The sequence below is a fragment of the Pongo pygmaeus genome, chromosome 2 (genome assembly GCF_028885625.2).
Source record: "Pongo pygmaeus isolate AG05252 chromosome 2, NHGRI_mPonPyg2-v2.0_pri, whole genome shotgun sequence".
Classification (NCBI taxonomy): Eukaryota; Metazoa; Chordata; class Mammalia; order Primates; family Hominidae; genus Pongo; species Pongo pygmaeus.
Window position 1 is genome coordinate 66,799,068 of NC_085930.1, and position 16,903 is coordinate 66,815,970.

Sequence of the window (16,903 nt, forward strand, 5' to 3'; positions counted from 1 at the left end):
CCTCACTTTCCTCCTCTGTAAAATAAGGATAATTATGCCAACTTTGCGGGGTTTCTCTGACAGTGACATGGGACCCTGGGGGCCCAACTCCCAGCCCACCCTCTGGCCCAGGATCCGCTTCCCACAACCTATGGTTTCCTGGCTTGCCATTGTGCTCTATAGTTGCCATGGCAGGAAAATTCTGGCTCCAGGGCATTATGACAACTCACTGCCATTAATGCAAAGTTGGTGTGTGCTTATTCTGCAGGCTGTCTGCACGTGGACCTAAGGACAAGGACTGGGAGCAGGGCTGGGTTTCAGGAAACCATCAGGATTCCTGGCTCCTCCAGCCATCAGGAAACCTGGCAAAGGAGGCCTGCTCCAGGGAAAGGCAAGGCGTCTGGGCTTTGGTGTCAGACAGACCTGGGCTTGATCTCAGTCTTGTTCTTTTAAATATGCGTGCCATTGGGCAATCCCTTTGATCCTCAATAACAAGGTAACAACAGTGTTTACCTCTAAGCGTTACTAGGGCACTGTGTTTGTGCCCAGTAAGTGTTGTCTTCTATTATTGCTATTAGAGATAAAGATGGGTCTGACATGGTTTATTGACCGAATAATGAATGCCCCAGCAGAGTGAGCAGAGCCAAGACTTCCCTCTCATAGTTCTTCACCAGGCTCTGGGGAGTGGAGTAGGACGTGAGTTAACACATTGACATCTCATGATGTCAATCAAGTGCTTGGCAAGTAGTAGGTGCTCAATAAATGCTAATTCCTGCTCCCCCAACCTCACACAGGCAGGTCTGAGAAGACCTCAGAACTTCTTTGGACATGGCAGTCATCATTTTCTTCTGCTCAGTCCTTTAGGAAATTTAAGGGCTCGTGGTCCCTTCATTGTGGCCTAGGACACCTTGTTCCAAACATGCAGGGAAGGAAACTTACCAGGGAGACTTTCAGTGGCTTCGTCAATGTGGCAGAGCTGGAATGCGATAACAACTGTGTCCACTCTGTTTCCCATCCATCATTCATTCATTCAAGGAATATTCTTAAGCACTGTCAACTGAAGAATGATGAGGTTCACACATGTGGAAAGGAGATCTTTATTTATCATAAACGGAGGCACCCTGCATGCCAGCCATCCCATAGGCTGGGCAGCATGGCCTTTGGCTCTGCAGAGAGCAAGCAGTTTGAGGGAAGGGTAAAGGGAACAGGAACTTATGCCGAGTGAGATGGCTGAATATACACACGTAACCAGTGACCGGAGGAGCCATGAATACTGATGAAAGGAGAAATATGCACATGCGTGGCCCAGCTTCATGCCTCTTCATGGGTTGCATGTCCAAATAATAACAGTGTTAGTATGATCCACGAGGGTGGAATTTTTGGTCCTCAGACATCAAAAGGTGAAGCAAAGAACATGAAAACCCTCACTGCACATCTTCCACAGGTTGGCCAAAACTGGCCCAGAGATGGTCACTGGCTGTTTCTTTTCTTTTTTTTTTTAAAGCTGGAGGGTGGTCAGGTTTTAGGAAGGGATACCATTATGAAACTGGTGAGCTGTCATGTCAAAACTGCAAAGAGGAAGAGGGAGTCTGGTCATGGCCTCATTGGCATGGTCACGATTGGCTAAAGGTGATAAAGGAATGAATCGTCTGTTTCTTGTTTTCCAAATCTGCTTACTCCTTAGGAAGGAATTTTGGTTAAAAGTCAATAAATAAGGGGCATACCGAGATGTGTTTAGCCTTCTGTCCCATCATGGCCAGCAACTTGGTTTTTAAGGTTTCTCCTGGGTCCCCTTGGCCAAGAGTGGGTCTGTTCAGTCCGTTGTAGGGCTTAGGATTTGATTTTTAGTTCTCAGCACCTACTATGCACTCTGAGCAAAAATGGTTAACAGGACAGACTCTTCTCTGCCTGGGGAGTTTATAGCCTAGTCAGGAGAGAGAGAGGAATAACTAACTATACCAAAAGTTTCTTAATCACAAGGCCATTAAGTGCTGAGTACGGGAAGTGCAGGGAGTGGCTAGAGTGTCCAACAGGGTGACCCAGCCTCCTCTAAGTGGTCAGGGAAGACCTCCCTGAGGAGGCTCATCTTGAGCTCCCCTGAGAGCAGAGCCTGGAGCAGAGACCTAGGTGCGGGGGTTTATTTGGGAGCGGACCCGGGGAGCAGCAGGGGGAGGAGTGGGGAGGTGAGACCAGGCAGGAGGAAAGCCAGCATAAAGGTTGCAATCAGGGTCATTCCTGTGGACAGCTGGACTGGCTATGCCTGGGACCACCTGAGGAGGGGACAGAGGGCCTCCTGGTAGTGTCCATGCAAAGGGACAAGGGACATCACCAAGGGAGGCCCAGGCACCTCTCCCAGTGTCCTTCCAGTCAAAGGAACCTAAGGGCAGCCATCCGGCCCATCCAGAGTTCAGGCCCAGATGAGTCAGCTGCAGCAGGTGACATTTTCCATGCAGCTTGGAGGGCCTTAGGGGAGTATTCCAGGCAGAGGGACAGCTCCCGATTCACCTGCCTGTAAGAGGGACGGCTCATCTGCCACAGCCTGGCCTGGGCGATTCTGCTGGCCCCCCATCTTGGAGTGGAATCGTTTCCTGGAACAGTACATCTTCCGGACCCCACCCCACGCTGCACGACTCAGAGTGTCAGCTGGAGCACTTTCTCCACCGAGTGCCTCCTCCGCAGGTCTGACAAAGGCAGGCAGGGGTGTCAACGAGAAGGTGTGTAGAAGTGCTCCTTTCTCCTCCGCCGTGGTCTTCCTGCCTCCCAGACAAGCTTCAGAAGGCAGGAAATCTCCAGACCACCTATAGAAGACAGAAGGCTGCCTGGGCCTGGGGTTTGGGTCATGTGAGCCAGCTCTAGAAAGCCTTTTGGTGCCCACAGAAACCCCAAAAAAAGGAATGTATGGCATAACTCTAATGAAATTTAGGAAGCCCAAGGCATTCCCCACCCTTGTCTACTCTCCCTAAACTATCCTGTGTACCAGGCTGACAGCTTCTGGCCAGGGGCCAAGTCCAGGGGCTGGAGGGAAGATGCCTGCAGGGAGGTGGTTAGCTGCATTTTGTTCCCTCCCAAATGACATAGACAGAGCAGTGGCCGGCAGTGAGGAGATCTGGTTCTAGGCCCAGTGACTCCTTGAGCCATTATTGCAAAAAGACCTAAGCCAATCTGAAGTGCACAACTCTAGGCTCTTCTTGGTGGCCAGCGGTGTTAGCCAACAATTAGCAGTGAATGAGGAACTGCCGCTTCCCCCAGTCTTGCTACCAGGTTCACATGAAAGCAAGTTGTGGACAGAATTCTGCCCCCATAAAGACATTTAGTAGGCAACTGTTATGAGCAAGCAGGTCCCAGACAGTTCATGCAACATGTATTTATTAAACTCAGCAGATTCAAGGCAGACGTAACAATATTCCAGAGCCACATTCTGTGACTGTTACAGGCCACATCAGGTAACCAGAATCACTTTCTTGAGATGGAGTCTCGCTCCATTGCCCAGGCTGGAGTGCAGTGGCATAATCTTGGTTCATTGCAACCTCTACCTCTCGGGTTCAAGAGATTCTCCTGCTTCAGCCTCCCGAGTAACTGGGATTACAGGTGCATGCTACTATGCCCTGCTAAGTTTTTTTTTTTTTTTCCAGACGGAGTCTCGCTCTGTCGCCCAGGCTGGAGTGCAGTGGCGCAATCTCGGCTCACTGCAAGCTCCGCCTCCTGGGTTCACGCCATTCTCCTGCCTCAGCCTCCCAAGTAGCTGGGACTACAGGCGGCTGCCACCATGCCCAGCTAATTTTTTGTATTTTTTAGTAGAGATGGAGTTTCACCATGTTGGTTAGGCTGGTCTCAAACTCCTGACCTCAAGTGATCTGACCGCCTCGGCCTTCCAAAGCGTTGGGATTACAGGCGTGAGCCACTGTGCCCGGGCCAGAATCACTCTTAACCAGTGGCTGGACCCAGGACCTACCAGGGAGCAGCCTGAAGTGCCATCCCTGGGGCTTGCTGGATTCTTCAACCTAATTTGTGCCAGGGAAGGAAGTGCCTCTAAAATATTTTAACCGAGTTGTATATTCTGAATCCCACTAATTTTATCAACAAGTGCCTGTTTCCAGCATCCATTAAGGTGGCTAACAAGCCACTGATTTCACCTCTGAAAACTTATTTATTTTTAACAGTCATTATGCTAATCAGCTGAGCCACTGGTGTTGATCAGCACTAACGACAAACGAAACCCTTGTCCTCGTGGCTTCTGGAGCCAGTGAAGATGACACTGCAGTGAAAATGGCAGCTGGCCACCCCTGGACTGTGAATTCTAGGAGAGGCAACTGACTACGCTGGAGTCATAGCAAAAAATCAAGAACACACGTTTATATCACATCATCTTCTCTGAAGCATTCTCAGCTTCACTTTGGACATCGTGGTGGTGAGATTCTGACAGTCACCTCTGCCACTGGCCCTCATGTCCCCATCTCTAATGTGCCTACTACCCCATGCCCTTGGAACAGCCTCCTGCTCTGGGGCAGAATCTGGGGTGAGGTTGTTCTGGGCTCCCTGTGGACGACACTGGGGATGACTCTGGTCATTTTCTAATGCCTCCCTTTGTTGAGAGATCTCAGGGTGATTATCCTCAGAAAAAGTGTGCCTGTTTGGGAGCGGTGTCTCACGCCTATAATCCCAGCACTTTAGGAGGCTGAGGCAGGAGGATCATGAGGTCAAGAGCTTGAGGCTAGCCTGGCCAACATGGGGAAACCCTGTCTCTACTAAAAATACAAAAGTTAGTCGAGCGTGGTGGTGTGTGCCTGTAATCCCAGCTACTCAGGAGGCTGAGGCAGGAGAATTGCTTGAACCCGGGAGGCAGAGGTTGCAGTGAGCCGAGATCGCACCAATGCACTGCAGTCTGGGTGACAGAGCAAGACTCTATCTTGGAAAAAAATAAAATAAAATAAAGAAAAACGTGCCTGTTTGCTGCCAGCAGAACCAGTTCTTACCTCTAAACACTCTTTTGTCCAACCGATCATTCATTTATTTGTTAACAAGTTATTTTGGGGAGGGATTTCCATGTCTGTGCTAGGGCTAATTTTCTAGCACAGGGTTGGAGCTCAGTAAATATTGAATGAGTGCATGAAGGATGACAGGAAGGGAGAAAGGGACTGGGGGCTGTGTGCAAGGGAAGCAGCAGCATAGTGTGCCTGCAAGGCGGCTGTCCATCTTGCAGAGACACCAGCCCTGCCCTCCAAAGGTTCCCTCAGCCTCTCCATCTTCATGCTTCTCCCAGGTTGGTGTTGAGCCTTTTGAGAGAGGCTGAATTAAGTGCTAGGCTCCCTTCACTGCCTAAATGCCCTGTGAGAGCTGTGCCAAGCAGCAGATTGCTAGAGCGTGAGGCTGTTTTTATTGTCTGACTCGCTTGGGAGCAGGTGGTTCATTTCTGAAAAGCTGAGGCTTAGTGAGTTTTCATGGATGGAGGAGACAGAGGAGAAGGAAACAAGACAGACTGACAGACACAGAGAGCCACAGCCAGCTGATATGTGCTGAGCACTCAATCCATGCCAGGCATGCCGTTAGGCCCTAGGAATTCAGTGGTGTAACAGACAGACTCAGGCCCTGCCCTCAGGGAGCTTAAAGTCTAGAACAGGGGTTGGCAAAGTCCAGCCTGTGGGCTGATTCTGGCCTGCTTGCAACACAGCTGTGCTCATTTGTTTGCGTGTTGTCTAGGGTTGATTTCACTCATTTGTCTGAGTGTTGTCTAGGGTTGATTTCACTCATTTGTCTGAGTGTTGTCTAGGGTTGATTTCACTGATTTGTCTGAGTGTTGTCTAGGGTTGATTTCATTCATTTGTTTGAGTGTTGTCTAGGGTTGATTTAACTTATTTTTTTGAGTGTTGTCTAGGGTTGATTTCACTTATTTTTTTGAGTGTTGTCTAGGGTTGATTTCACTCTGTGGCAGAGATGAGTAGTTGCAGCAGGGACTGTGCCACCTATAAAACCTAAAATACTTACAATCTGGCCCTTTCTAGAAAAAGTGTGCTGACCCCTGGTGTAGAGACCAAGCAGATACAAGCAGCCAGAAGCAGAAAGAAGAGTGAAGTCAAAACGCACACAGAAAATGAGAGAGAGAGGAGGAGTCCCCCAAAATACGTGAGGTGGGAAGGCTGCAGTTCCCAAAAATATTTCCATTTGTCATCCTTCACCATGACAAAACTCCACCATCAGTGGCTTATTCCTTAGGGACAAGCATTGCTTTCACAAATATTCCTCTGAGAAGAGTTTTTCACCTTGATTTATACCCTGAGTATGGAGTAGCTGAAGAGATCATTCTGGAGGCAGACAGGGCTGCTGAAGATTTCCAAAAGCCAGGACGGAGGGAGAGGTAAGGGCTGGGCCTTATGGATGGGAGGTGTCTGAGTAGGGCAGAGCACCACAGCCTGCAAAAGCTATCGTGTTGTTTGTCCAAGATGAGCCAGTGGTAGGGTGTGTCTCTGAGCTGCTCTGTGGTTTCTCAAAGGTGGGATTCTATTTGTGACCAAAGGAGTCACTCACCGCCTAAGGGCAGAGTTGTGATTCCTCTTCCATCCCTGACATTGGGCAGCGTCGGCTCTTCGGGGTGCATAGGTATGTGTGTGCATGCACTGGTGTGTGTATCAGGAGGGAGCCACATTTTGCAGTGAAGGGGGTTCAGTTTATATAATTTGGGGGACCCTCTTTAAGGAAAAGATTTCAAAATTATCAATACTAATTTAGGTATGCATATGCATATTTAGAATTTAAAAAGAAATCATAAGGTTACAAAATTTTAAAAAATTGACAATGGTCAGAAACACCACAAAATCTAGAAAAATGACATGTATTAATTAACTTCCTGATACCCTCTGAAATGCATTTCATGCTAGTTTTGCTACATACTCTTCATATGTTTATGATTTTTAATAATCTTTTCTAATAGAGAAAAGAATGATAAGTCACCCTTTCCTCTGACATAGTCGACTGAAATTTGTTTTTTCACCAAGAGTTAGGATGCACAAGATGTAACTTCATATACATACTTGCTTCTTGCAGCACAGCTTTGGGTTTGGGTCCTGTAGACTCAAGAATTCTGATAAATTCAACTTTGTATGTTTTCCATCACAAAAAGAAGAATGTATGGTATATTTATAATGCTATATATTACCTTATTGGGGATATGCTGCATTATCAAGCATATGCCTAAATGGAAAAAAATTTTTTTTGATTAGGTGTCAGTGAGAACTGAATCCAATTATAATACTGTCTGTGATGATCTGAATAATTTTCTATATCCATTTCTGGCTCTGTCCATTTCCAGCACTGTTTCGCTTCTTTGGCCCACACCTTTCTGGTACTGGGCACCAGACCACACACTGAGATATTTTGGTACAGCCACAGGCCTCACTCCTTCATATCATGATGCAGGGCAAGTTGGCATGGGGGCAATAGGGCTATTCTGGAGGTCATTGCTATGCCAGTGTCTTAGTCTATTTTGTGTTGCTTATCACACAATACCTGAAAGAAAAATCATTTATTTCTTACATTTATGGAGGCTGAGAAGTTCAAGGTTGAGGGCCTGCATTTGGTGAGGGCCTTCTTGCTGCTAGGGACTCTCTGCAGAGTCCCAAAGTGGCTCAGGGCATTACATGGCAAAAGGGCTGAGTGTGCCAGTTCAGGTCTTTCTTCCTCTACTTAGAAAATCACCAGTGCCACCCCCATGATAATCCATTAATCCACTAATCCCTGAATGGATTAATCCATTCATGAGGGCAGAGCCCTCATGACCCAATCACCTCTGACAGGTCCCACTTTTTAGTTACATGGCAAAGGGGCTGAGTGTGCCATTTCAAGTCTTTCTTCCTCTTCTTAGGAAACCACTGGTCCCACCCCCAGGATAACCCATTAATCCACTAATCCCTGAATGGATTAATCCATTCATGAGGGCAGAGCCCTCATGACCCAATCACCTCTGACAGGTCCCACTTTTTAGTTACATGGCAAAAAGGCTGAGTGTGCCAGTTCAAGTCTTGCTTCCTCTTCTTAGAAAACCACCGGTCCCACCCCCATAATAACCCATCGCAGAGCCCTCATGACCCGATCACCTCTTACAGGTTCTACTTTTTAATATTGCCACATTAGGGATTAAGTTTTCCTACAAGTTTTGGAGGGGACAAATATTCAAACCATAGGAGCTAGAATAAATAATAATAACCTATATATGGAAGAGGTGGTGAACCACATCCATATCTGCTCTGATCTCAAACTAAATGTATCACCAAGTCAACTCTCCCCAAATGCCACCTGTCATGAGGGGAAGTGTGAGTAGAATGAGCTAGGAGTCTTAACCAGTTGTGGATAGAATGTGTTGCTTGTCCTAAATGTTCATCATTTGATGCATGGACAAACAAAATGTGGCATATCCAAACTATGGATTATTCTTTGGCTACAAAAAAGGAATGAAGCACTGATACCTGCTACTACACATATGAATCTTGAAAACATATGTGAAATGAAAGGAGACAGACACAAAAGGCCACAAACTGTATGATTCCATTCATATGAAATGCCCAGAACCGGCAAATGTATTGAGTCAGAAAGTAAGACTAGTGGTTGCCAGGGAGGAAGGAAATGGGGAGTTACTGCTAATGGTTGATTTTTAGGAATGATTAAAGTGTTCTGGACTTAGATAATGGTGATGGTTGTACATCTTTGTGAATATACTAAAAATCACTGCATTGTACACGTCGAAAGGTGAATCTTACAGTATGTGAATTATATTTCAATCAAGCTATTATTTTAAAGATTTTTACTTTTGTGAGTTTTACAAAACCATGTGACCAGGTAAACACATAGCTAGGGCCTTCTCCCATGATAAATTACCCTTTGGGAATGTATCAGTTTGGGGATGTGTATCAGTTATCTATCAGTAGAGTAGATACTCTGTAACAACCAACCACAGAACTTTAGTGGCACAAAACCTCAGTGGCACACTACAATAAATATTTATTTGGCTCACAAATCAGCTAGACTCTGCTGGGCTGTTCTTCTGGTTTTAGCTAGCTAGTCTCCCACTTTTTTTTTTTTTTTTTTTGAGATGGAGTCTTGCTCTGTCACCCAGGCTGGAGTGCAGTGGCATGATCTTGGCTCACTACAACCTCCGCTTCCCAAGTTCAACAATTCTCCTGCCTCAGCCTCCTGAGTAGCTGAGACTACAGGCGCATGCCACCACACCCAGCTAATTTTTGTATTTTTAGTAGAGACGGGGTTTCACCCTGTTGGCCAGGCTGGTCTTGATCTCTTGACCTTGTGATCCTCCCACCTCGGGCTCCCAAAATGCTGGGATTACAGGCATGAACCACTGTGCCCAGCCTCATCTCCCACTTATGGTGGTTGGCCATGGGCTGTCTGATCTAGGATGGCCTCAGCTGCGGCAAATGAGGTGCCTTGCCTCTGCACCAGGTGTCTCCTCCTTTACATCCCAAGTATGTTTTCACAGTGATGGCAAGGACCAAGAGACAGACGCAGAACCACACAAGCACTTTTTTAAGGTTCTGCTTGCATCGTATTTGCTAATATTGCATTGGTTAGAGCAAGTTACACTGCCAAGCCCAGATTCAGTGGATGGAGAAATAGATCTTCCCTCTCAGAAGAGAGGAATTGCAAAGTCATATGTCAAAAGAAGTGGGTATGTGGAGGGGTGATGACTCAGGACCAGGAAGACAATTAATTTTACATCTGCTTCCATGTATATACCAGTGTGTGCCTGCGTATGTGTTTGCAGACATATGTGTCTATATTGGTGAATGTGTGTGTTCAGGCATCCGTGTATGTATGTGAGGCTGTTTGTGTGTACACTTCCTTTGGATGTGTCTACATGTCCAACATGCATGCATGCATGAACAATTTTGGAAGCTTTCCTGCTTGTGTATCTGTGCAGGTGTGAGCCTTGCCAGATAGGTGCCAAGTGTAGTGGGCCATGGATTGTGTCAAGTAGAGTGGGCCAACACATGTGCTCCCAAACCCTCACACCAGCAGGATTCTGGGGTCTCTGGGTCCTTGTCTTGTCAATTTACCCAAGATAGGCAACTATTAGAGAAGCAGGAGTGTCGACTTTGAAATCAGGAAGGCTGGATTCAAACATTAGCTCTGCCACTGATTGGCTTGGCAGGAGATTCCCACCCTAGTTTTCTGATCTGTAAAATGGGGATACCACTTCCTAGTTTTCTTGTGTGAAAGGGCTTTGTAACATGCACTGTGCCATGGCTTTGTTAGCTATGAAGACTCTGGGGGAGTGAATTTCCCTTCCCACTCTATGCCCCAAAGGCTTGACCCCTTTCCAGATGCTAAAACTGGAGGTGGCTCCGCATCTCTTAATGCGTTGCCATGGCAATCACTGCCTTCTGCTCTTCTGTCAGCAGTGCTGGACGGGGCTGTGGTGTCCTCTCACTGCTGGGCGCAGGGCGAGGTGGAGGAGGAGCAGGCTCACCCGAAGTCCGTTTCCTTCTGAAGCAGGTCAGGGAGGAAGGGAGGATGTGGGGAGCTGTTACCTGTCTTTGTTGTTGTTGCTCTGCTCCTCTTACCATGCCCCCTCCAACAGCAGCTTAGGGAGGTCCTGGGGCAGCCATTCAGACATTAACACACCCCCAAATCACCTGAGCAGCTTCAAAAAATGAAGACTTCTGTGCCCCACTCAGAAAGTCTGATTCAGTAGGCCTGAGGTGGGTACCAGGCACCAGTGTTTTCACTATACTCTCCAGGACATTCTGATGGGGGAAGTCCAGGAACCACACTTGAAGAAACCGTGCACTAGGGGTACAGGGACCGAGGTAACCCACTGAATTATGCTGCCAGTCCCCACGACATAACCAGTCTCTTCATTTATTCATTCACTCACTCATTCATTCACCTACTCACTTGTCATTGTATTCCGTTACATCAAACCACATTTAAATAATTGTTTAAATAATACACTCACATTTAAATAATCACTCTCTCATTTATTTACTCATTTATTAGAACAAACATTTATTACTGTCCTAAGCTCTGGGAGATAGAGAGATAATTACAGATACAGTCCCTGCCGCCCTACAGGAGGTTCCAGGGCAATGTTTTTCAAACTGTAGCAAAATGAATTTAATGGATGGACTAACATGTTTTTTAAAAAAGAAACAGAACAGACTATAATAGAAGATATTAGTGTGCATAGCAAGCAGCAGGGGAAAATGATGTTTGGGAAACCTTTGTATCCACTGTGCATGTGAGTGTGGGAAAAGGATCTCAACGTGCAATGTATCTCTGGGCAGAGCGCTGGAGACAGCGGGCACAGAAGCAGATGCCAATACTGCATGCCGGGTGCTACAGTGAAGATGTGCTGGGGGTGTTGGTGGAGCTCAGTCCCTCTGCCAGGCGACACCAGGGGGGTTTCACACAGAAAGTGCATTTGAACTGGGGGCTTGAAAATGTGCAGGAGTTTTCCCACTAAAGACAGTGGAAAGGGACCACAGGCAGAAGGAAGAGCATGTGCAAAGGCACAGAGGTGGGAAAACAGAGAGGAGCTAGGTGACTGCGGGGTCTGGAGCATGGGCAGGGAGGCTGGAGGGTGAGAGGCTGGATCCTAAAGGGCCTTGGGTGCCAGGGAAAGCACTGGGTTGTTTTATGACACTGTGTAGAGCCACTAGAGAGAAAGTAGAGGCACGACATGGCCAGAGTGGCATTTTAAAAGGACTGAGAGGTGAAGCCGACTGGGCTTCCGGGTTGGGTGGGGACTTGGAGAACTTTTCTGTCTAGCTAAAGGATTGCAAACACACCAATCAGTGCTCTGTGTCTAGCTAAAGGTTTGTAAATGCACCAATCAGCACTCTGTAAAAACAAACCAATCAGTACTCTGTGCTTAGCTAAAGGTTTGTAAACGCACCAATCAGCACTCTGTAAAAATGCACCAATCAGTGCTCTGTGTCTAGCTAAAGGTTTGTAAATGCACCAATCAGCACTCTGTAAAAACAGACCAATCAGCACTATGTAAAATGGACCAATCAGTGCTCTGCAAAATGGACTAATCAGCAGGATGTGGGCGGGGCCAAATGAGGGAATAAAAGCTGGCCATCCAAGCCAGCAGTGGCAATCCGTTCAGGTACCCTTCTGCTCTGTGGAAGCTTTGTTCTTTCACTCTTCATAATAAATCTCGCTGCTGCTCACTCTTTGGGTCTGCACTACCTTTATGAGCTGTAACACTCACTGTGAAGGTCTGCGGCTTCACTCTTGAAGTCAGCGAGACCATGAACCCACCGGGAGGAACAAACAACTCCCAACACGCCACCTTTAAGAGCTGTAACACTCACTGCGAAGGTCTGTGGCTTCACTCCTAAAGTCAAGCGAGACCATGAACCCACCGGGAGGAACAAACAACTCCCGTCACGCCACCTTTAAGAGCTGTAACACTCACTGCGAAGGTCTGCGGCTTCACTCCTAAAGTCAAGCGAGACCATGAACCCACTGGAAGGAAGAAACTCCGGACACATCTGAACATCTGAAGGAACAAACTCTGGACACACCATCTTTAAGAACTGTAACACTCACCGCGAGTGTCCCTGGCTTTATTCCTGAAGTCAGTGAGACCAAGAACCCACTGGAAGGAACCAATTCCAGACACCAGACCACAGCAGCAATGTGGGTGGAGAGGCCAGTGGAAGGCTCAGCTGCTTTGCAGCAAGGGATGGCAGTCATGGGAGTTGGGCAGTGGTTTGTGGTTGGGGTTGTGAGACATGGATACACTTGGGAAGTATTTTAAGAGGTAAAATAAACAGGAGCTAATGACTGGATATGGGGAGGGAGGGTGTGGAAGCGTCCAACCTGGTGCCTGGGTCCCTAAGGTGGAAAGCTGAGTTGGAGGGGAAGCTGCTCACTGATATCAGGTCCCTCAATTGGTTACCAAAACACCAAGGGTTTGATGTAGGTCCTGTTGTTTGCCACACAGAAAGCCAATGACCGAGATGAGTACTGCCAAGGAAGAAGTCTTTAATTGGGTGCTGCAGTCCAGGAGATGGGAGCTCAGCCTCAAATCCATCTCCCTGACCTACTAAAACTGGGGCTTTAAATAGCGGGGAAGAAATGTAACTATATGTAATAAAACAGGAACTGGGGGGGGCAAGGAAGCAATCATGAGAATAAGGGGTACTATCTGGTGCAGTGATCTGGTGAGTTTCAGTTCTTTGATACTTTTTTGAGAGGCCTGAAGTTCCTTTCCTGAGGAAGGAACTCACATAAAACAGATGTAAATTTCAAGCTTTAAGCCCAGAAGGATCAATTTCTATAGTTATTGAAAATAACAGTCTATGGGGCAATTGGGCTGGTTTCAGTCTCCCCTTTCTATTTATCAATCCCTCAATCATGAGGAGTCTGGTCTCAATATTTCTGGCTGTTTCATTCTGAGGATGGGTGTCCAAGGCAGTGGCCACCCAGGAATCAAAGGTTAATCTAATATAGAGTTTTCTTCTGACACTCAATCTTTCTCTCTCCAGTTCCCCACTTCCACCAAAGACAATCACAGCAGGACCAATCTACCTGCAAAATACGCTTCAGTTCCATATACTTGGCCTGATAACCCACAAAGTGCAATAAGAATCATCGTCCATATAGACTCCCCAATGGGCTTTGCTGGAATCTCAAAAGGCCATTTTAGTCAAAACCTTGAGAAAATAACCAGTTACTCCAACTGTGTCCCATTACAAAAGAAAACATGTTATTAATTGTATGCAAACAAACATGTTACATGAATTAAGAATATTCTCAAAGAGTTTCCATATTCTGGATAAATTAAGCAGAGAGAGAAGTATCTCTCAAATTCTGTTTATAAAAGCATACTCCATTCAATATCCTTGAAGTATATACCCTTTAAGACTATAAATACACTTAAAGGCTATAAATAAATAGTTCAAAAGAAAAAGATTCTCCAGACTCTGAAAAACAAAAAGAATCAGCAATATTTCAAACAACAAAAGCCATAAAAAATTCTTTCTGTCCTGCATTTGTTCAGTCCATGCAATCATCTCCTGCTCTGCTTCATATTGGATTGGGAATCTTTATGAGCACATCAGCCTTTCAATTAGTGCCCTGGAAATTTTCTCTCTAATCTAGTGGCACAATCTCCAAAGTTATCAGAAACCTGCATTCAAGAGTCTTTTTCATGAACTCTTCCAAAGAAGGAAGCTTTGGATTATAGCTGATTGTAAGTCACTTTTTTTCTTTTGAGAAGGATCACAGCAAATCGTCAATTGTGGATGACAAAAGTCTTCAGACAGCCATAGTTAAAGACACAGTTGACAAGGCAACTTAATTATTTCTGTGGCATAAAACAATATAATAATTACTACCGACAACATATATTAAGACATATCAGAATTTTAGGACTCTCATACAATCCTGGAACACATACTAACAATACATCTATATACATATAACCCAAAGGAAGTTAAATATCATCTCAGATTTGGCAATGCTTCTTGCATAATCCTAACATAACAAATCAGCCTAATATGTCTCTCTCAGACTTCAGGGAACCTAATATCCAAGAAAGTTAGTTTAAGATCAAGAGACTGAATTTAGAACTTGAAAGTTTGCTCTTAGAAAGTCTGCCAAATATCCAGGAGAATGGTGTGAACCCAGGAGGTGGAGCTAGCAGTGAGCTGAGATGGCGCCACTGCACTTCAACCTGGGCGAAAGAGCAAGACTCCCGTCTCAAAAGAAAAAAAAAATTTTGCCAAATATCAAAGTTTTAGGCACAAAATTATATCACAAGTCACTGTAAAAATAGTCATTCATTTAACAGAGGTGATAAAATAAAGACGTTTACTTTTTGATAGATTGTTTCCCAAACAGTAAGACCTAATAAAGACAGCATGAGGCCAACTAAATCTCTCTCCCCACTCCATTTTCTCCCTGCAGTGTACTCAGAAGGTCAACATCATCTTTTATCTCTCAGTATTACACAAACATTTTATTCAAAAGAGAAAACCATATTTTACCTTTGTATGGTATATTACTAATGTCAAAGCTAATTTTAATAAAACCTTATAAAAATCTAATTGCAATCAGTTTGACCATAAGATGAGATTTCCATAAACTTTTAATAATTGTTTCCAATTTTCTATTAAAGAACAGATAAATGTTCCAAGAAAACCCTGTTATTCCAACACGTGGGCCCAGATGCTGGCCTTTCATCAGTGAGCTTTTGATATTAATGTTTAATTTATAGAAAAACTCTGAATTAATCTTATCCCTCAAAATCAGCCCTTATAAGTTCACATGCCTACGTAGCTCTTCTGCAATAGTCTCTGGGCCTAGAGGGATTGAATAGTTTTAATTTCTGGCCTGTGTCTCACAAAAACAGTTCATTTGTATTGTTACCTTCTTCCAAGTCTGAGGATGAAGCTTCAACTGGTGTCAATGCACAAAATTTAGCAGGGGCTGGTGCCTTCTTCAGACCCAAGAGTCAAAGCCCTGTAACTTAACAGCACAAGCATTCATTAATACAATGTTTATATTACAGAAAGTTCTATCATTCTAATGAGAGGTGACGGCATGCTGGCAGCCCTCGCTTGCTCTTGGTGCCTCCTCGGCCTCAGCGCCCACTCTGGCCATGCTTGAGGAGCCCTTCAGCCCACCGCTGCACTGTGGGAGCCCCTCTCTGGGTTGGCTGAGGCCGGAGCCGGCTCCCTTTGCTTGTGGGGAGGTGTGCAGGGAGAGGCACGGGCAGGAACTGGGGCTGTGTGTGGCGCTTGCAGGCCAGCACTAGTTCCGGGTGGGCACAAGCTTGGCAGGCCCCGCACTCGGAGCAGCCAGCAGGCGCCACTGGCCCTAGGCAGTGAAGGGATTAGCACCCAGGCCAGCAGCCATGGAGGGTGCGCCAGGTGCCCCAGCACTGCCGGCCTGCCCACGCTGCGCTCAAATTCTCGCCGGGCCTCAGCCACCTCCCGGTGGGGCAGGGCTCAGGACCTGCTGCCCGCCATGCCCGAGCTTGCCCCCCTCCCCACTGTGGGCTCCTGTGCAGCCCGAGACTCCCCGACAGGTGCTGCCCCCTGCTCCATGGCACCCGGTCCCATCGACCGCCTAACGGCTGAGGAGTTCGGGCGCATGGCACGGTACTGGTGGGCAGCTCCACCCGCGGCCCTTGCACGGGATCCACTAGGCGAAGCCAGCTGGGCTCCTTAAGTCAGGTGGGGACTTGGAGAACTTTTATGTCTAGCTAGAGGATTGTAAATGCACCAATCAGCACTCTGTGTCTAGCTTGGGGTTTGTGGATGCACCAATCAACACTCTGTATCTAGCTAATCTGGTGGGGACTTGGAGAACTTTTATGTCTAGCTAGAGGATTGTAAATGCACCAATCAGCACCCTGTCAAAATGGACCAATCAGCAGGATGTGGGTGGGGTCAGATAAGGGAATAAAAAGCAGGCTGCCTGAGCCAGCAGTGGCAACCTGCTCGGGTCCCCTTCCACACTGTGGAAGCTTTGCTCTTTTGCTCTTTTGCTTTTTGCAATAAATCTTGCTGCTGCTCACTGTTTGGGTCTGCACTGCCTTTATGAGCTGTAACACTCACCGCAAAGGTCTTCAGCTTCACTCCTGAGGCCAGTGAGACCACAAACCCACCGGGAGGAACGAACAACTCCAGACGCACTGCCTTAAGAGCTGTAACACTCACCGTGAAGGTCTGCAGCTTCACTCCTGAAGCCAGCGAGACCACAAACCCACCAGAAGGAAGAAACTCTGAACATGTCCGAACATCAGAAGGAACAAACTCTGGACACACCATCTTTAAGAATTGTAACACTCACTGCGAGGGTCCGCAGCTTCATTCTTGAAATCACTGAGACCAAGAACCCACCAATTCTGGACACACTAACATGTTACAAATTAAAACACTGAAATTTGGCATTTAGGAGT

The 16,903-nt window shown here is 46.5% G+C and overlaps 1 long non-coding RNA gene across 1 annotated transcript in view; it reads left to right on the forward strand.

The window, feature by feature from the left end:
- The first annotated feature begins 217 nt into the window (after positions 1-217).
- LOC129033199 (uncharacterized) overlaps positions 218-16,903 on the forward strand; it is an 80,444-nt gene continuing 63,758 nt past the window's right edge. The window contains exons 1-3 of the long non-coding RNA XR_008501554.2: positions 218-475; positions 4,140-4,387; positions 5,979-6,331. This is a non-coding gene — a long non-coding RNA (uncharacterized LOC129033199). The remainder of the gene's footprint in view (positions 476-4,139; positions 4,388-5,978; positions 6,332-16,903) is intronic.